The sequence below is a fragment of the Ictidomys tridecemlineatus genome, unplaced genomic scaffold, assembly GCF_052094955.1.
Source record: "Ictidomys tridecemlineatus isolate mIctTri1 unplaced genomic scaffold, mIctTri1.hap1 Scaffold_67, whole genome shotgun sequence".
Lineage (NCBI taxonomy): Eukaryota > Metazoa > Chordata > Mammalia > Rodentia > Sciuridae > Ictidomys > Ictidomys tridecemlineatus.
In genome coordinates, this window is record NW_027524711.1 from 318,951 (window position 1) to 341,385 (window position 22,435).

The 22,435-nt window shown below is 39.6% G+C and overlaps 1 pseudogene; it reads right to left on the reverse strand.

Annotated features, from left to right (window-relative positions):
* Nucleotides 1-5,048: 5,048 nt before the first annotated feature.
* On the reverse strand, nt 5,049-21,913 carry LOC144374382 (TNF receptor-associated factor 4 pseudogene; annotated as a pseudogene).
* Between the last annotated feature and the right edge of the window lie 522 nt (nt 21,914-22,435).

The window sequence follows — 22,435 nt, forward strand, 5'->3', positions numbered from 1 at the left end:
CCATGGATTTTGGTCCTGGAAGCTACACAGACCCATTAGAGCCCTGTGGGCCCTCAGCTGCTGCTGTCCTGTTCACACCCGACACGGTGTTCTCACGTGTGACCTGGGTTGGTCGTGGTGCCTTTGCATTTGGACCATGAGTGCTTTTCCCAGGGGTCATGGGGCCATGAGCTGGTGGATGCACTGACCTCACTCTCCTGCCTGTTGGATACCAGTAGAGATGATGGCATCTGCTCTCCAAATATGAGCCATCTTTGCTTCCACTGGCTGAAATGGACAATTTCCCTCCTTGGCCACCCACACAAGAGCCTGTCCAGTGACACCTCAGCAGGGTTATCAAATGGAAAACAGGAGCAGAAAGCATGCCTTCCACCCAGTGGGATGAGGGTGCCATGGATCTATGAGAGGCTTCAGGCTGAGTGGCCTGAAGTAGGAGGCCAGAGGCATCTTGGTGTTGGTTACTAAGTCCTTTTCCTACTGTTAAATGGGTCCTGGGAAAGTGTGGCCATGTTTTGGCCTGTGGCCCATGCCATCTGAGACTGACAGTACATCCTGAGCTGTGTGCCTCCTTATTTCTTTGGGCTTTGTGCACAACACTTGATCCCAAGCAGTTTTTAAGTGTCAGGGGACGTTGGAAACAGCGAGTTAGAGAAGGTGCTTGGCAGCCTTGAGGATCTCTGAGTCCTGGTCACAGGCTTCCTTAGCGGTCCCTACCCATGGCACACAGGGACCACTGTACTCACCCACTGGGAAGTTTGGAGTTCTTGCCACCTGTGCACATTATAAGAAAAGCCAACAGGATCCAGAAAGAAGGACATAAAAGTCAGGAAGAGACTTGTGAGGGTCTCCAGTGGATGCCACCTCTCCTGGCTGAGGTTTCTCACGAAATGCCAGGAACAAGAGATGGCAGCCAAGCAGCTGGGAATCTCAGGAGAGATTGTCAGAGAGAGAGGGTGATGCAGAAAGAACATCACTGATGGTTTAGTTCTTAATTTTATCCATGGTTATAATTTTTTATTTTTGGTGGATCTACTTCAAGACTGTCAGATTAGACAAATTTAGATATGTGTAAAAAGTGGCTTTTTTCCCTAAATATATATTGCAATACTGGGAAATCATCAAATATAAGATATGGATACATTTCAAATATTAGGCTGCCAATGGCTTGGTTTTAGAGGGAAGAGAAAATTTTTAAAAAGTATAAGAAGTGTAGATCATTCATATCATGCTGAACATATTAGAACATGCTAGTAATTATAACTACTTGGAGGTTAATGCAGAAAAGTCACAAATTCAAGCTTAGTAGAGCAACTTAATGAGACCCTGCCTCAAAAAGAAAATAAATTAAAAGGGCTATGAATGTACCTCACTTGTAGAATGTCCAGGTATCAAAAAAATAAATCAAAATTCCAAATGAAAAATCAATTACCCTTAATACAGCCAATACTTAGGAGTTTTTTTTTTTAATGTTTTGTATGTTTGGGCTAACATGAGATGGCTCAATGTTCTACGGGTTGTACACAAAGGACAGCCTTAGGTTACATTTTTGTCACAATATTTTGTTCTGACTACTGATGTAAAAGTGTTCAAATAATTTTTAATGATAAAAAGGAATATGCAGAATGACTATCTGAATCACCATATTTCAAATAGGGAAGATCTTCTAAATCATAATAGAAAGAGGACTCTTCACTGTTATAGCAGAACACCGAATTTGGATTTAATATCTTCAACCAGCTGTCCCAATTCAGTCTCCATGTTTTTTTTTCTCACAGACAAATTATTTAGAATTGAAATCTCACTGTGAGATATATAACTTGATAATGGGCGTCTCACTCTGAGCTGTTTTCAGTAGACACATATGATGTCATCAATTGGTTTGGTATGATTTGTACACACATAAAGAACTTGGGGTCACTTAACTTGAAAAATGAGAAGTGCAATCAAATTTTTATCCATATGGTTCTTCTGTATAAGAGAGAATAAAAAAAATGTTTTCTCTTTTTCCATTGGGGACTCCCTCTCTGACTACAGTAAGACAGGTACTCTCAAACTTCAGCAGTAACACCAAGATTACCAGTCTACTGAGATGAGCTAAAGCTATTGGTCCAATATAACCCCATCTTGGAAGCCTCAGCTCCAAATCCAGGTAGAGAGGAAGCAGAGAAGATTTCTAGATAGGTGCTGGAGGAAGGCATTTTCAAATCTATTACTACATCATATCCAGGACACAGGTATTTATTTCTAACATGCTACAAAATTTATTTGAATTAAAACTTATTCAAAGTTTTATAGAATTACTTTTGTTATTATTATGATTTATAACATTAACATATTATCTGAAAATTAAATTATCTTTCAGAATTATTTCCTCATAATAACTTACAAGTAATAGTAATTCAAATGGCTATTATATCTCAAATTATATAATTATGTAGAACTTGAGATGTTCAGGGCTGAGGTTGTAGCTCAGTGGCAGAGTGCTTGCCTAGCACCTGTGTGGCACTGGGTTTGATCCTCAGCACCACATAAAAATAAATAAATAAAATAAAAGCATGCTGTCCATCTAAAAAAATGTTCAAAGTACTTATTCATATTGAAATGGTGAATTCAATAACAAAACATACGAGGGCAAATTCAGAAAATATTCTTATTTTATAAACTTAATTGTACAGTAACTGTGTAAAAGAATGGTGTGGTTCATATGAAGTGTGTTTTGTTTAGAAATGAAAATGACATGCATGCAGGGCACCAGTGAAGTTTCAATGCACTAGCAAAACATTGGACCATAAAATCAAGATAAAATCCAGAATGTAGCATGTTTTAGCAAATGGAGTGCTTCTGTTGTTGTTTTGTTTTGAAGGGTTGATATTTGACCTCAGGATTTATACATGCTGAGCAAGTATGCTACCAATGAGCTACACCTCATTCCTCTGAAAAATACAGTTTTACTGCAAGGCCACCATGAATTAAGTTACTATATATTGCAGATTTTAGGCTATGACTGCAGAGAACTTCTGGTACACAAAGCCTAAAAATCTTCATGATGTGGTCCTCTGGAGAAATATTTTGGAAAATCTATTGATATAATTTTAATACCACCAAATATATTGACAGGTTTTTGGATCATGAATCCCTATGTGCAGTCCTCAGCAGCATTCTGATTAATTTGAGAGTCAAATATTTAAGCATTTATCCACTGTTAATAAAAATCAAAATCTAATCATGAGTAAAATTGGGGTACCCAGGTAGAGTGTGAGTGTGGCAGGCAGCTTCTTTCTGCATCTTGGCAAGTTTTTAGAAGTATTAGAACAAAATAAACTTAAGATGTGTTATCACACTCAGTGTTTTATTTGATTTTTTATTAGTTCATTTAATCATTTTAACAAAATCTAGAATTGAGCAGAATTCATTCCCGTGTAGCTAAGAAACTAGCCAAATGCAAGCCCAAGTGTATTGCCAGAATTGAAACTACATTTCCAAATATTACTGGAGTTTTTAAAAAAATTGGGGGCTGGAGTTGTAGCTCAGTAGAGCATACTGGTAGCATGCACAAGGATACCCAGCACCAGGGGGAAAAGAGAAATTCAGCCCTGTCCTAGACCAGCTGAAAGAGTACTCATACTTCACTAACGTTCCTTGCTGGTAAAGCATGAGTCACTGCAGGTGGCCACTGAGGCCTATATGAAGAATGGAATAAAAAGTTCAAGTACCTTGTATCTCTCTTTATTTTCTTTTAATTGTAGACTGTTGTTTTCTTTATGATGCCAAGGATCAAACCCAGTGTGTCACACAAGTGCTCTACACCCAGTGTCTCACACAAGCGCTCTACCACTGAGTCACAACACTAGCTCGCCTTGTACTTATTAAAGGCCCCTCTATTCAGTCCCCAGGTGTAGGATTGCTTCAGGTAAGTTAACATTTGTTAAGCACTTAGAATAAGTGTCAGGAACATGTATTATCTCATTAACTTCATAAGGCCCACTTAAGACAGGTCCTTTCACTATGATGTAAAAGTTAATTTAACTTGACTGCTATACGGAAAGAAATATTTTGCATAAAGTTCTTGGCAGTGTCTGTAACCAGAAAGTACTAAATGAATGGCAGTTGTCAGCAGGAGCCAGGCTTGATGATACAATTAAGGAGGCAGAGGATCACAGTTCAAGGCCAGCCTCAGCAACTGAGACCCCTCTGAACATATAAGGGTTGAGGATGTAGCTTATTAATGGAGTTTCCCTGGGTTCAATCCCCAGTATCAGAGGCCTGGGGCTGGGGCTTGCTTATGACATAGCATTCGATTTTTAGTGAGTAAAGAACTGGGTATTCCAGCCTTATCCTGCACCTTTCCCATTTAGCCACCAGGAGGCAGCAACAGGTATTTTCTAAAGCCTGCTGTGGTTCCCCCTGGTGCCCACCAGAGGGCGACATATCAGGGCAGCTGATCTTGGGGTCATAGTGACAGCACTTCTTCTCTCAGTGGGTCTTTGCATAGTTAGCCCCAACATCCCAGGGCCTTAATTAACTTGGAGGAGAAAGGCTGGAACCAAATTAATAAATACAATTCAGAATTTATTAAAAATCAGGCCTCCCCTGTTGTGCCTTCCTCGAGCTAAGGAAATAAATTAACAGAAGGGACATTGATGGGGAAAGAAAAATTAATCTCAAGACAGATTTTTTAAACTACCCTTCCCTTTCCCAACCCCTCCCCCTATGTCTCTTGGGACATAGCACCTGAGCAGGTACCTCAGTCCAGGTACAATGTGGCTGGCACCAAGGCATACCTGCCTTGCCCAGGAGGGGAGACAGGCCCTGGGAATATTTGTTTCCAGCCCTTGATAACCCAGAGACCTGCTCCCCGCAGGGGCCAGGGCTGAATCACCAGTTGAGGCACCTAAGGGTGGTGGCGGTAGGGGGAGAACAGGGTAACAACCCAGGCAGCATAAGCAGCTGAAAGGTGGTCCAGCACCCTCTTCAGGTTCAACCAGTGCCTGATGAATCATGTCCCATCCACCCCCCCCCTTCTCCCCTTGAGCCTGCCGGCTCTGCACTCAGCTGAGGATATTCCTGGGCAGTTCAACAGAGGCATGGATGAAGAATGCATCATATTGCACATATTTTTGCTTTCTAATATCCTGGTGAGAGAAGAACTTGTGGTATCCAGAGCAGAGCAAACTCTCATCCAAGGAGCCTCACCATGTGCCTGGCTTTTGGAAATTTTTCCAGTTTGGGTCAGAATGGAAAGTCTCAATGGCATGCTGTGGCTTAGCAAGCCCTGGGTCGCATTGGTCTAGCAGGGATAAAGTGACACGATGGGCAAAGAGCCACTCAAGGAGATTGTCAAAGGCACCTGGTAGCACACAAATGTACAGAGAAAGATTTGTGTCATCACTACTGCCGTTGTCATTGAGGAATGTAGACACCTGTAGTTTGTAACCATACTTATGTGTATAGAAGTCTGGGCTGATGCAATCGAGGATGGGCTTGGCCTTGGCCTCTTGTAGCCTCTGCCCATAGCTGCCAATCTTCCAGATGAGCATGCCCTCACTGCCTACTAATTGTTCCTCCAGTTCACAACGCAGCTCCTGCAGCTCCTGTGGCTGCAGGCTCACCAGGACACACATCATAGCCAGATGTGGCTTCACACTCTTCTCCACCATGCCATGCCATTGCCAGCTTAGGGCAATGTTGGCAAATCCCCAGGCAATGAGTGAAGGGAGGACTATTACCAAAACTGGAAGGCTCAGGGATAGCAGGCTCCCAACTCTGCAAGAGAAAGACAGGGTATTAGGAAGAACCTGCACCTGAACCGCAGGGGGAAGGACCTCAAAGAACTAAACTGCCAGAAAACCTAGACTACTGAATGTAAAAGAGAACTTCCAGTGAAATTGAGATAGTAGGCAGGATTCCAGTGTAGGGTAAAGAAGAAGAGTGAGTTTAGGAGTTGGACAAAAGGCCCTTTTTGCAATGGAATAAATTTCTATTAGAGTGTAAATGGGAATGTCAGCACACATGAAGAGTCAGTCACAACAAGGCACTTGGGGAAATAGATATCAATAGTGATGTTAGGAGATCTGGAATGTACAAAATGAGTGACAAGATCAGGGATATTTTGAACAGGGGGGTGGTTGAATTACCCTATCCTAAAAAGAAACAAGTGTTTACTCACCATAGGATTGAAATTTGAAAACAATAGGCAACACAGATATAGACGATTTTAGTAATCCATGCTCTCATTAAAATTAGGCTTTGGTAGAAGAATAAGATAACTGTGAATTTTGCATCTTGTGTCCAGAAGAAGATGTGATGAAAGCAATACATGGAGCAGGTGACATGCGTATTTTTTTTCCACCATTTCTGGGAGCATGTTCTGAAACCCTATCATTTAGGGTTTGGGGATACAAATAGGTGTACCCTGGGTCTATGTATATACAGATGATGCATGAATAGACCATATGGTGAATAAAAAATATAACTGCTTACTATTTTAAATAATGGATTGAATTGATATTTCAAAAAATGCATGAAATCTTGTATTCACATACGAACACTCATTCTAAGTAGTCATACATCCAGTGGTAATATTAGGGTTACTAATGATACCAAACTGTGTTTGAGTTTTGCTTCGAAAATGATGATGGAATTCAAAAGTAATGTGTTATAAAAGAAATCTCATGAAAAAGCAAGTAAAGCTACATGGAGAAATCCATGGATTCTGATACCTGGAGTGAATGAAAGTGAATCATATGCATATCAATTTGTGAATATTGGATGAAATGATACATCCTATGATGTATCCTTTCTGAAGAAATAGGAATTTAACAATTTTGAATGAAAATTTACTTCAAAATACACATCATGTCCCATATGAATATACTTTCATTGATGTTCAACTGGGTCACTTACTGTAGAAATATTAGGGTTAGTACTCAATTTTCACTGAAGTTCATTTTGAGTATTCACAAATGAATATGTATGTGGAGAAAATGAATATGTCTGAGAAATATCTTGTGAAAAGTTGATTATAAATCCACACAGATGGACATGAAAGAATCAGGGTAGTATGAGTATATGACACATATATTTCATGTTTGCAAATCCATATTAAAATGTAAGAGTACATATGCCAATCGAAATTCCTAAGGGGATATATGTCCTTCACATATGTACCCAAAATATTCATTTTCCTCTACATTGTTTCATGTATAAACTTGTTGAAGTATAAGCTCACCACAGCTTGAATTTTCAGTTACCTCAGTGTATTGGGGGGCAGTGATCTCTTCATGAAATTTGTATTTTCCAAAGTCAGAGTACTCTCAAGAATATACCTGTGATGGCATTAGAATTATATATGTCTATATAAAACTATACATTGTGACCCAGGCGACAGAGACAGGGAGTCAGGAAGTTACATATTTGTTAATTTTGAAACTTCATGAAGAAATAAAAGGAGAAAAATGTGTGAGAGGTTTTATAATATGTATCTCTGATGAAGCAAAAGGCAAGTCCAAGTATACACCGTGCCTCCTATCAAATGCCTCTACTTCTATTCCTTTAGGAGTATTTTTATCGATGTTACAATAAGGAGTCAGAGTCTAGTAGGTTATGGGTTAGTGTCAGAGATTCGATATTTCAAATGGCAAAATGGAAAATGGGTCTAATATATATGTGAACACGTGCCACATAAAAATCTTCCACTGTCATCCACCACAATGCCTTGACATTACTATCACCCCACATAAGACACAATGAGAGGAGAAGAGGAAAAAAATCTGTGAATACATATCTGGAATTAGAAATTCTGAGGAGCTCACAAACTTGGGTGTGGCAGAGGAGATCCCAAAAGTAGGGGGCAGGGTAAACAAACCACAAACATGGAACTTTGCTGGCCTAATGACTTCTTGACTATATGCCTCTGACATTTGTGCACTAGAAATATAGCTTTGTGCTTTAGTTTCCTTTGAAGTGAGACCTAGATAGCAACCCAAAAAGCAAGAGGAGGAGCTGTCAGTGCCATAGTGTTCATCTTGTGGAAAAGTCTGTCCTCAGGCTTTTTTCTGACCTATCATTCTGTTCCCCTGAATGTCAGGAAGGTCTTTGCCTCTTGCCAACACTTTGTGATGCCTCAAGAAAACAGTTTTAAATTGAAAACAAAGGGGCCTCACCTGTGGCTCTTTGGTAAAGTGATTTATAAGGGATGTGTATGAAGCAGGCTCTTGGCCCTGTGTGAGGCTCTGGCTTAGGTTCTCAGCACCCCATGTAACTGAATAAAGATCCCATGTGTCCATCCAAAACAATACTGACACAAAAGAACAGTAACTTAATATGAAATCTCTAACATTTCTATGGTAATTCTCCTGACCTTCATGAAGTGAGAACAGGAATCCTTTGTGTTAAATAAGTAGTTCCAATCTCAGCAGCAGCTAGTACATAGGTGGTGGGGTTTTTTTCATGACTCCAGTACACATAAAAAATCTACTCCCAGCAGTCAGACAGCCTCTAATTTGAGAAATGGAGTAGTATTAACTGCAGGCTTATTTTATCTATCTTGATTCTCTGGAAGGGTGTCTATGCCCCATGATTTTAGGCAAATGAGGGGCATGGGAGCTTACTTGGGACACCATCTTGGACTGCTTCCCGTATGGAATATTCAGCAAGAATGTTATGATGAGTGCCTATATGGAAGAAGATGAGGGCCATGTGGGAGTGTTTTTGTTTGAATTGTGGTCATTTGTGTAGTGGTTGGAAAAGATGACTGGGTCAATCTTAGCTTGAACTCTGATGCGATTCCCATTAGGGACTGAGTTCTGGAACTGACATCTGAGAAGTATTGCTGTGAATTATGTTGGGATTTTAGGAGGCCAAGCATGAGAGGCACCTTTGGAAAACTTGACATCTAGGCCCAGGGTGACTTTCTCCACAGCACTGGGAATCTCTGCCAGGATATCACATGATATTCTTGGTAAACCCTTGTCTGCAATAGCTAAGAGTCAAAACACACGTAGACCTCACATTTAGACCCCAATTGGCCTGGTTACATGTGACCGTTTGGGCACTCTTTGGGAAGCCTTGCCTGTGTTAGCTCATTTAAAGGAAATTCCTTACTATGAATGCTTCCTGAATGAATCAAAACCCACAGTGCCACCTACTTTATCCTTGACATATGGCCAGACCAATACCATAAAATTTTTGAGCTTCCAGGAAGCAATGATGGAGAACCTTTGGATATCCTGCTGCTCATCATGACTGAACCAGACAGTGCCTTGATTGACTGGAATTCATGAAAATAGTGTAGAACAGAGATACCAGTGAGTTGGAGCCATCTGGGAACTGGGCCTAGAGCAGTGGAGTGAAGGTGTATGATAAAACATCTGTGGTGGGGTTGTGTGGATCTGCCATTGGCTTCTAAATGACATGTGACTGACATGGTGCTGCCAGCAGACCCTTACATATAAAGGCATGTTGTTGTTGGGAGATGTTTTAGGTTGATGGTCAGAACCAGGTTGCTATGCTCTAGTAGGAATAATGTATGGGTTTGCAGCTCATTTGGTGTTTTCTCCCACAGATCCTGACTCACCACATGTGACAGAACTTCCTCCACCACTATGTCCCATTTGAACATTTTGTAATTCTTATAGCAAATACCAAATTTCCAGTGAAGCTGCAAGAAACACCATGAAAACTGGAGGATTACCCAATGGCTTCACAGTCTACATGGAGAGATATTCATCTCCAAGTGGCCACAGTTTATGTTCAAAGAGAGGATTCAGCTTTGCTGCCTCATGTTCATTGGAAAATAGGAAAACATGTCCCCCAGTTCACATCGACACAGACCCAGCTTTAATGGTCTTACTACCAAGAAACTTAACACTCCTGAAACCAACATATATTTGAAGTACCCAATGCTCAGAGGCAGGCTGTCAAGAAGTCATTAGTCCAGCACACCTCTATATTTGTGGAATGTTTACCCTGTTCCCTATTTTTGTAATCTCCTCTGCCACCTTTAAGATGAGATTTTTAGCATTTTCTATTTCAGATATGTATTCACAGATTTCCTTCCACTTCTACTATAATTGTATCTGACGTGTGGCCATGGTAATGTCAAGGCATTCTTCTGAATGACAGTTGGAAGATTTTGGTGTAGCACATGTTTGCGTACACATTGGAAACATTTTCATATTTTCGGTTTGAAATATTGAAACTCTGACCTGAATGAATAACCTACTAGACTCTGACTATTAATCTTAATGTTATGGGTAAAAATTAACCTAAAGGAAAAGAAGAACAGATCATTCATAGGAGGCATGGTGTTATACTTGGACTTGCCTTTTGCTTTATCAAGGGTATGGGTTATAAAACTACTTTCATTTACATTCTAATACTTCTCCATAAATTTTCAAAGTTAACCAATATGTAACTTCTGACTCTCTTTCTCTGTAGCCTGGATCAGAATTATATATATATATATATATATATATATATATATATATATATATATATATATATATATATATATATATATATTTCTACCTGCTATCACAAGTGCATTCTTGTGAGTATTCTGACTTTGGCAAATAAATATTCTGTGAACCAATCACTCCCACCAATCCTTGGGGAAACTGAAAATTCAACCTATGGTGAGCTCCATAGTTGAACAAGTTTATAAATAGAACCATGTATAGTAAAATGAATATTTTTTGTGATCTGTGAATGATATATGTTCCATTATTAATTTTGATTGTAATATACATTGCTAATTTTTAATATATATATATACTCTCTTTGGATTTGATAATATGAAATATGTGAGTCATATTATACATTTCCTTGTTTCCTGTACATTTATGTGAATTTATAATCAACTTTTCACAAGATCATAATCTGAAATATTTATTTTTCCCAACATATTTATTCATTTCCTAATACTCAAAACTAAATTCAGTGAACATTGAGTACTAATACTAATATTTCTTCAATAACTGACTGCAGTTCACATCAATGCATGCAGAGTCATATGGGACATGATGTGTATTTTGACATTAATTTTCTCCCAACTTTTGTACATTAGTATTTCTTTACTACATATACATCATAGGATATATCCTTTCACCTGTAAGTTCACAAATTTAAATGCATATGATTCACTTTCAGTCACTGCATGCGACAGAACACATGTGCTTCTCCAAGTTTTTTACTTGCTTTTTCATGAAGCCTCTTTCATAACACATTATTTTTGATTTCCATAATCATTTTTGAAGCAAAACACACACACCTCATTATAAACTGTAGCCTAATATTACCACTAGATGTACAACTAGTTGGAATGAATGTATGTATATGAATACCAGATTTCATGTATATTTTAAAATATCAATTCAATCCATTATTTAAAATTAGAACCAGTTATATTATTTATTCACACTATGGTCTATTCATGCATCATCTCTATTCATAGACACAGGGTACACCTATTGGTATCCCCAAACATGAGATTATAGTGTTTCAAAACATGCTCCCACAAATGGTGGAAAAAAATACTCACCTGATCTACATATTCATCACAGTAATATTCTGGACACAAAATGCAAAGTTCACACTTATATTATGATTCTATCAAAGCCTAAATTTAGTGAGAGCATGGATTACTAGAAAATATCCAATTCAACTTTGGCAAATGCTTTCCAATTACAATCTTATTGGGGGCTATATATTTGTTTCTTCCTAAGATTATATGTTCAACCACCCCCCTGTTGAAAATATTTCTAACCATATTAATCACATTATATTTTGCCCGATCTCCTAACTTCTATTTGATATCTATTTTCCTACTTATTTTCACAAGTCCATTTTTGTGACTGACTCTTCATGTGTGCAGACATTCACATTTACTGTCTAACAGAAACCCTATTGGAAAGAGCTTTTTGTCCAATACCTAAGCTCAATCTTTTTCCTAAATGTACACTGCAATCCTACCTACTATACCTATTTCACTGGATGTTCTCTTCTATATTTAATAATCCAACATACAAGATTCTATACCATTTTATATTGATTTATATCATACATCTGTGCAAAGCATAATTCAAAACTATGTATGCAAATCCAGGGCCCAAGGCCCTTCTGTGCTTCAGATCTTACCTGGTTTTCTGTTTTCAAACTTACATTTCATCTATACATACTGATAAATATCACAATTTCCCAATACTAGTATTCATCCAGCAGAATGACTCCTAACCCAAATAAAACATGATATTAACCCTAACCATAATCTGTTCCCTCAATCTAATTTTACATAAGAGAAGTTGATCTTTCAATACAGATATGTAGGGATTCAACACCTTCAGAGAACCTCAAAGGTAGGTGCAGAAATGATCCCTGGAGAAGATATCAACAGCTAGGTAGGGCCTGAAGGGCCTAAGGTCATCTCCCATGGCAAACAAACAGGTCAGGAAGAATAAATGTGTCTGAGTCAGCCTCTCTCTTCTGAATGCGTGGAAGATGGACCAATCCAGGCCTGTATGGATAGCTGGTCCTGGGCACCTATGGTATGTATACCTTTCTAAATTGTGAAAATGTCACAGGAAGATGGAGCAGCTTCCATCTCATGGGACCCTTGGAAGCAACTGTTAGGGAAAAGTGGTTTCCAAGGCAGTGATCTCATTCACTTCCTTTAAGGAACTGACCTCATCTCACTTCCTTGGTGATGGACCTCTCTGAACTTGGGATCCAGGTAGCCAGACACTGAGAGCCAGTCCCAGACCCGACCCGGTGGTCTCACTTGTTTGGATCTACCAAGGACAGAGTCATTCTTTCTTGGTACCTAGTCATATGGGGATGGCCAAATGCCAGGAAAGCTCTGAAGAGGGGCCTTTCCTGAGAAAGAAGGTACTGGCTCATCGCTGGCTCCTGAAATTCACTGAGTTGGCAAAGGAGACCAGAGCTGAGACAGGACAGGCCACTGCTGGGGAACACAGTTTGACCCAACAGTCAGAGAACACTTTGGATAGAGGCAGACCAACTCGGGGGGGGGGGGGTAGTGCCTTTGTGGGTCTGTGTTTGAATTTGTGGTTTTGTTTCATGTTCTGAGAATATGGAGGAAAGCGGGTCTGTTCCCTTTGGAGTGGACTGTTTACTAGTGAGTCCTTTTGCTCAAGGCAAGTGTTTCTATGTCGATGGACCCCACAGTGTCTGTGGTGGTAAACAGAGAAAAAAGAATGCATCAGTGGATGTGTCCTGTCTAGTGGAAAGCTTCCCAGTGCTCATCCTGGCTATTTTATGAATGGACTGCTGCTTGCCTTGCAGATGGGCAACACCTACTATGTTCCTAAGTTCCTGTATTCTTTTTGAATTCTGGCCTCTCTACAGAAGTGGCTCGTGGATTTGTGTCCAAGATATATACCATCTGCAAGTCTAGGTCATGGCCATGAAATGGATTGCTGAAGGGAATGTCAAACATCTCAGAAAACTCAGAAATCAATGTGACCAGTAAGGCTCTAAGTGTAGAAACTTTGCTTGACTACATAGCAACCCTAGGAGCATGATCAAGAGCTGTCAGTGCCATAGTGTTAATCTTGTGGAAAGGTTTGTCCCTGGGCCTTTTTCTTACCTATTGCTCTGTTCCCCTGAATGTCAGGAAGTTTTTTGCCTCAGGCCACACCTTTGGGAAGCCTCAGGAACACAGTTTCTAAATGGAAATGAAGGAGTCTCACCTGTGACTCTTTGATTAATTGCTTTGTAAAGGGTTGTGTCTGAATTAGCTTCTTGGCCCTGTGTGAGGCTTTGGCTTAGATTCTCAGTAGCACATGAATCTAAATAAAAATTCCATGTGTCCACCCAAAACAAAAATGACAAAAATTTACAGTCATTTTGGATGAAATCTCTTGCCTTCCTCTGGTAAGGCTGCTGACATCCATGAAACTAGAACAGGGATCCTTTTGGTCAAATGGGTTGTGCAAAGCCCTGCAGTAGCTACCCCATAGGTGCTTGAGTTTTTCCATGAGTTCAGTACACATAAAGAATCTACGTCTGACAGTCAATAGGCCTCAAATTTGAGAAGTGGAGCAGTATGAATGGTAGGCCCATTTTATATATCCTGATTCTCAGGAAGGGTGTCCAGACCACGATTTCATTAGGCAATAGAGGGGAATGGGAGCTTATTTTGGACATCATATTGGGCTGCTCCTCTTAGGGAAACCTCCAGCCAGAATGTTATGATGAATGCCTATATGAAAGAAGATGAGGACCATGTCGGAGTGTTTTTGTTTTAATTGTGGTCATTCATGTGGTGGTTTGAAGAGATGACTGGGTCAACCTCAGCTTGAACTCTGGTGTGATTCCCATTAGAGACTGAGTTCTGGAACTGACCCAGAGAAATATTGCCATGAATTGTGTGGGAATTTTAGGAAGCCAAAAGTGAGAGATGCCCTTGGAAACTGAGATCTAGGCCCAGGGTGGCTTTCTCCACAGCACTAGAAATCTCTGCCAGGATATCACATGATTTTCTTATTAAAGCCTTGGCACCCATCTTTGAGACTCAAAACACACATGGACCTCACATTTTAGTCCCCAATGGGCCAGGCTTCTTGTGACCACTCTTTGGGAAACCTTGCCAGCAGAGTTCTCTAGAGCTTTCATTGAAAGAAGATTACTCACCACTTCAGGTTTCCTGAATGAATCCAAACCCACAGTGCCACCTACTTCATCCTTGAAATATGCCTAGACCAATATCATGAAATTTTTGTAGTTCACATTACCAAGAAGCACTGTAGAACCTTTGTGTCTCCTGTTGTTCATCATGACTGAACCAAAAAGTGCCTTGATTGACTCTAATTCATAAAAATGGTGTAGAACAGAGATGCCAGTGAGTTGGAGCCTGATGGGAAGTGGGCCTGGAGCTTTGGAGTGCAGGTATGTGCTAAAACCTCTGTGTTTGGGCCATGTTAATTTGTCTTTGGCCTCCAAATGAGATGTGACTTCCATGGTGCAGCCAGCAGACCCTTATGTGTAAAGGTTTCTTGTTATGAGGAGAGATTTGGGGACAATGCCCAGAATTAGGTTGCTCCAATAAAGGGGTATAAATGTATGGGATAGCAGCCTGGATAATATTTTCTCCTGCATACCCTGAACCACCTCATGTGACAGAACTCCCTGCAGCACTGTGTCCCAGTTGACCTTCTTGTATTTCGTGAAGCAAATGCCAAATTCCCAGTGCAGCTGCAAGAAACACCACAAAAATTGGAGGAGGACCCAATGCCTTAACAATCCACACGGGGAGACATTCATCCTCCAGTGGCCACAATTTACCTACAAAGAGAGGGTTCAACTCTGCTGCCTCATGTTTTTTGAAAAATAAAAAACAGTTCACTTAGATGCAGACCCAGCTTTGATGGCCTCACTACAAAGAAGCTAAGGCTCCTTACACCAACATATATTTCAAGTGCACAAACTCAGAGGCAGGTTGTCAAGAAGTCATTGGGCCAGCTCAGCTCCAAGTTTGTGGAATGTTTACCCTGATCTCTACTTTTGTAATCTCCTTTGCCACCTCCAAGGTTGTGAGCTCCTGAGCATTTTCCATTCCCGATATGTATTCACAGATTTTATTACTCTTCTTTTCTATTTGTGTCTTATTTGGGGTGAATGTAATGTCAAGTCATTGTTCTGGATAACAATGGGAAAATTTTTGGGTAGCACTTGTTCGCATACACATTGGATTCATTTTCCTATTTTCCATTTGAAATGCTGAATCTCTGACTCTAACCCATACCCTACTAGACTCTGACTACTAATCCTAACATGATGGATAAAAATAAACCTAACTGAAAAGATGTACAGAAAGTTCATAGGAGGCATGGTGCATCTTTGGACTTGCCTTTGGCTTTATCAAGGATATGTGTTATAAAACTAGTCAGATTTTCATTCTAATACTTCTCCATGAATTTTGAAAGGCAACAAATGTGTAACTTCCTGACTCCCTTTATCTGAAGCGTAAGTAAGAACATGTATTTTTATATGCATATATGTAGTTTTCCCTTCTGTCATAGGTGCATTCTTGTGAGTTCTCTGACTTTGGCAAATACAAACTCCATAAACATATCATTCCCCTAAAACCCTGAGGGAAATGAAAATTCAACCTATGGTGAGGTCCATAATTGTACAAGTTTATTTATAAAACCGTGTTCTGAAAAATAAATATTTTTTTTAAATCTGTGAATTGTATCTATTCCATTATGAATTTTGATTGGCATATCTATTGCTACTTTTTTGGTGTGTAATATGAATATACACTACTTTGATTCTTTCATGTTTATTTTTGTGGATTTATAATCAACTTTTCCAATATTATTTTCAGAAATATTAATTTTAATGGCATACATATTTGTTTCCTAGATCAGTGAATAATACATAATATTCCAAATATTTCTACAAAACTGACCCAAGGTTATCATTAATGAAAATAGATTCTTATGGGACATGATGTATATTTTGACATTAATTTTCATTTAACATTCTTTCATTATTAATTATTCAGCATGTATACATCATAGGATATATCCTTTCATCCACAAGTTTACAAATTTATAGGCATATGATTCACATTCAGTCACTTCCTAGATCAGAACACATATATTCATCCATGTTTCTTGACTGCCTTTTTCATGAGACTTCTTTACAAACACATTATTTTTGATTTCCCTAATAGTTTTAAAAGCAAAACTCACACACTTTTCATGATAATTAGTAACCCTAATATTACCACTAGTTGGAATGAATGTATGTATATGAATACCAGATTTCATGTATATTTTAAGATGTCAATTCAATCCATTATTTAAAGTTGGAACCAGTTATTTATTCACAGTATGGTCTATTTATGCATCATCTCTATATTCATAGGCACAAGGTGCTCCTATTGGTATCCCAAAAACTAATGTGTAGGGTTTCAAAACATGCTAACACAAATGGTGGAAGAAACACGCATGTCACCAGATATACACATACATTTCATCACAATAATATTCTGGACCCAAAATGAAAAGCTCATACTTATCTTATGATTCTGCCAAAGCCTAAATTTAGTGAGAGCATCGATTACTAAAAAAAATCCATGTCAACATTTTCTAATGTTATCAAATTTCAATACTATTGGGGACTATATATTTGTTTCTTCCTAAGATTATATGTTCAACCACCCTCCCTGTTGAAAATATTCCTAATCCTATCACTCACTTTATACTTTGCCTGATCTCCTAACTTCTATATTGATATCTTTTTTCCTTTATATTTTTACGAGTCCATTCTTGTGACTGCCTCTTCATGTGTGCTGACATTCACATTCACTCTCTAACAGAAACCCTATCACAAAAGGGCTTTTCGTCCAACCTAAGCTCAATCTTCTTCCTAAACCTACACTGCAATCCTACCCACTATACCTATTTCACTGGATATTCTCTTCTACATTCAATAATCTGAGGTATAAGATCCTATCCATTTTATATTGATTTATATGACACATCCGTGCAGAATGTAATTTCAAACTATGTATCCAAATTAAGGGCCCAATGCCATTCTGTGCTTCAGATCGTACCTAGTTTTCTGTTTTCATACTTACGTTTCACCTATACATTCTTATAAATATCTCAGGTTCCAATACCAGTATTCATCCAGCAGAATGACTCCTAACCCAAATAAAACATGATATTAACCCTAACCATACTCTGTTCCCTCAATCTAATTTCAGGTAATAGTAGGTACAGAGTTGGTCTTTCAATGCAGGTATGTAGGGATCCTACAACTGCTGAGAACCTCAAAGGTAGATGCAGAAATGATCCCTGGAGAAGATATAGGCAGCTGGGTATGACCTGAGAAGCCTAAAGTCATCTTCCATGGCAAACACCCAGTCAGAATGAAGGGATATGTCTGAATCAGCCTCTCTCTTCTCAATGCAGGGAAGATTGACCAATCCAGGCCTGTGTCAATAGCTGACCCTTTGCACTTATGGCATGTTACATTTATGATTTGTGAAAATGTCACAGGAAGATTTGTCAGCCTCCATCTCATGGAACCCTTGGAAACAACGGTTTGGACAAAGTGGTTGCCAAGGCAGTGACCTCATTCACTTCCTTGAAAGAAGTGACCTCACCTCACTTACTTTTTGATGGAACCCTCTTAACTTGGGATCCAGGAGGGGAGGCACCCAGAGCCAGTCCCAGTCCCAGTGGGCTCACTTATTTGGATTTACCAAGGACAGAATCATTCTGTTTTGGAAGCTACTGATGTGTGGATGGCCAACTGCCCAGAAAGCTCTCCAAAGGGCCTTTCCTGAGAAAGAAAGTACTGGCTAATCACTGGCTCCTGACAACTTCACAGAGTTGGCCAAGGAGACCAGAGCTGACACAGGACAGGCCACTGCTAGTGAACATAGTTTCGCCCACCAGTAAGATTACACTTTGGATAGATGCAGACCAACTCCTAGGGAGATGTGTGTGTCTTTGTGTTTGTGTGTTTGAATATGTAGTTTTGTTTCATGTTCTGAAAATATGAAGGAAAATGGTTTGTTCATTGTGGAGTGGACTATATACAGTTAGTTCTTTTGCTCAAGGTGAGTGTTTCTATGTAGATGTATCGCACTGTATCTGTTGTAATAGACAATAGAAAAAAAAAAGAATGCATCAGTGAATGTGTCCTGTCTAGTAGAAAGCTTCCCAGCACTCATCCTGGCCAATTAATGAATGGACTGCTACTTGCTACTTGCCTTGCAGATGGTCAACACCTTCTATGTTCCTAAGCTCCTGTATTTTTCCTGAATTTTGGCCACTCTCCAAAAGGGACTCGTGGTTTTGTGTCCAAGATATGTGCCACCTCCATGCTCTGGGACATGGCCATGTACTGGATTGAAAAAGTAAATGCCAAGCATCTCAGAAAACTCAGAAATCATTGTGACTGGTAAGGCTCTCAGTAGAGAAATCCTGCTTGGCTAGATAGCAACCTAAGTAGCACGAGCAGGAGCTGTCAGTGCTATAGTGTTCATCTTGTGGAAAAGTCTTTCCCCAGGTTTTTTTCTGACCTATCATTCTGTTCCCCTGAATGTAAAAAAGGTCTTTGCCTCACTCCAACACTTTGTGAAGCCTCAAGAAAACAGTTTTAAAATGGAAACTAAGGGACCTCACCTGTGGCTCTTTGGTAATGTGATTTGTAAAGGGATGTGTATGAAGCAGCCTCTTGGCCCTGTGTGAGGCTGTGGCTTAGATTCTCAACACCCCATGTAACTAAATAAAGATCCCATGTGTCCATCCAAAACAAAACTGATACAAAAGAACAGTAACTTTAGATAAATCTCTCCCCTTCCTCTGGTAATTCTCCTGACTTCCATGAAGTGAGAACAAGGATCCTTTGTGTTAAATAAGTTGTTCCAATCCCAGCAGGAGCTAGTACATAGGTGGTGGGGTTTTTTCATGACTCCAGTACACATAAAGAATCTACTCACAGCAGTCAGACAGCCTCTAATTTGAGAAATGGAGCAGTTTTAACTGAAGGCCCATTTTATCTATCCTAGTTCTCAGGAAGGATGTCCAGGCTCCATGATTTTAGGCAAATGAGGGGCATGGAAGCTTACTTTGGACACCATCTTGGACTTCTCCCCATATGGAAACTTCAGCCACAACATTATGATGAGTGTCTATATGGAAGAGGATGAGGGCCATGTGGGATTGTTTTTTTTTTGAATTGTGGTCATTTGTGTGGTGGTTGGAAGAGATGACTGGGTCAATCTTAGCTTGAACTCTGATGCGATTCCCATTAGAGACTGAGTTCTGGAACTGACCTCAGAGCAGTATTGCCATGAATTATTTTGGGATTTTAGGAGATCAAGGAGAAGAGGCATCCTTGGAAACTGAGATCTAGGCCCAGTATGGCTTTCTCCAGAGCACTGGGATCTCAGCCAGGATATCACATGATTTTTTTAGTAAAGCCTTGTCTGCCATTGTTGAGAACCAAAACACAAAGAGCCTCACATTTTAGAACCCAATGGGCCTGCCCTCATGTGACCTTTGACAACTCTTTGGGAAGCCTTGCCCATGTGATTTCTCCAGAGCATTAATTAAAAAAATTCCTCACCACTCAATGGCACCTGAATGTATCTTAACCCCACAGTGCCACCTATTTTATTTTTAAAATAGGGCTAGACCAATACCATTTGGAAATTCCCATTACCAGGAAGCACTGGAGAACATTAAGATCTTTTGTGGCTCCCTCATGAATGACCCAGACAGTGGATTTTTTTACTAGACTTCATGAAAATAGTGTATAATAGAGATGCCAGTGACTTTGAGCCCATTGGCAATTGGCCCTGGAGCAGTGGAGTGCAGGTGTGTGATAACTTCTGTCTTGGTGCCATTGCTTGGAAGCCAGTGCCAGATATACATATTTCTTGGCCAATACCTACTCTCTCCTGCCCCAGCTTCATCATCAGTAGTCTCAAACATACTGGATCTGTTATCTCCAGTATTTTAATGACTTGTGGTCAATGAAGTTCCACTCTTATTTTGTCATGATGAGCAGAGGGAGTTCCTAAGGTGCTTCAGAGCTTCTACCTCACGGGAATTAGATAAATTTCAGGATGTAGGCATAGGCATATGTCAACAATGCAGTAGGCAGCTAGGTAGGTTTTGGATTCAGACAGGGCCCAAGAAGTAGTGAGCAATCTTGTCTAGCTGTTAACATATAAAGAACTCATGCCTGAGGGCTTTCCACATCATATCCAAAAGTCCTCATGCATCAGGTTCAATGGGTTAAACGTGGGTGGAATATATATGCTTCAGGCTCTAACTTTGGCACCTAAGGCTTTATAGAGAATAATGTGTGAAATCATCACTGAGATTATTAATGTGGTAAAGAACTCCACAGTGGGTCTTGCTCTTATTTCCTAAAGACAACTTTGATGCTGGGGTAACCAAAATTCCAACACAATTCACTGTAACACTTCTTGGTTAAGCTCCAGAAAACAGGTTTGTCTCATGTTGTGATTTGATTCAAACAATTTTTACTTCTGAGTTTTACCCAGCTATCTATTACAACCACCACACAAATCACCACAATTCATTCAGGAACCTTCCCTCATGGGCCAAGTCCTTTTATCTTTTTCCTACTAAGAAATTATTCTAAAAACATGGCTGAATATGTCCATACTTACAAAAGTCCAGGATTGTTTCCATCGGAAGTACCCATGCCTCTCATTTGCCTAAATTCATAATGGGCTAGATATCATTCTGAGATCCAGGGAAGTTGAAATGAACCCAGAGTTAATAGTACCCTTCAACTAAAAATAGAGGCCTCGAGTTTGCCAATGGTAGGTATGTTCTTTTTTATGTAAATTGAGCTAGAAGAAATTCAATAATCTAAGTCCTAGCAACTTAAGGGCAAGGACTAATACATTGGTCTTAAAGGGTCACTGTTGTAGTTTCATGAGTGTCTGGAATCTCACATGATGGAAAGGAGAGTCTCCACTCAATTAGGTTTTTGTATAATATTAGTTTTGGATGGAGAAGCAATATAATTAATAATCTGAAGCTGTGTGGAGCATCTCAATGAGTGCCTCACTCAGGTGAGGCAATTGCTTTAGCTCTGAGTAACAGATGCAACCCATTCAAGTAAATTTCTAAAGTTCTTCTCCTGAGGCTTCACAAAAGAGAGCCCTAAGGCAAAAAAACTGCTTCTCATGAGTAGAGCAGAGCAATAGCAAATAATAAAAGCTCTGGACAGAGTTTTTTACAGGACCAAAGCTAGGACAATAAATTTCTTCTATTGCTCATCCTGCTTGGATATCTATGTATCCAGTCAGGTTTCTGCTCTGAAAACCTTACCTTCCACAGTGATTTCTCAGTCTCACAGTGATGCTCATGAGTCTCTGCATGAAGCCCATCGATAGACATGTCAGAGGGCTTGGAGCTGGTAAACATCTTTGACATAAATTATCTTCTCTGTAGTGGCCAAATTTCATGAGAAATATTAAACAAATGAACATAATAAGTCTTTTCCATCCACAAGGCAAGCAGATATCCATTCATTAATTCACAGGGATGAGCAATGGGAATATTTTCATTTGACAGACACCTCCACTGTTGCATACTTTTTTCTTCTTCCTAGGATGACACATGAAGAGGAACATATCAATGGTGAAATAGTAGCCTTCAGCATAGCACCTCACTACAATACAGGCAATTAACAGTGGGAAAAATGCTTTTCCCACCATATTCTCAGGCAATAAGAGACAAAACAATAAATCAAATACACATCCCCAAATAAAAACACACACACATAGACACACATCCCTTAAAATGGCCTGTGTCCATCCACAGTGTCAACTTACTGGTGTGTTAAACTACATTCACCTGTAATAGCCGCTATATACTCAGCTCTAGTGTCCTTGGGAAAACTCACCAGA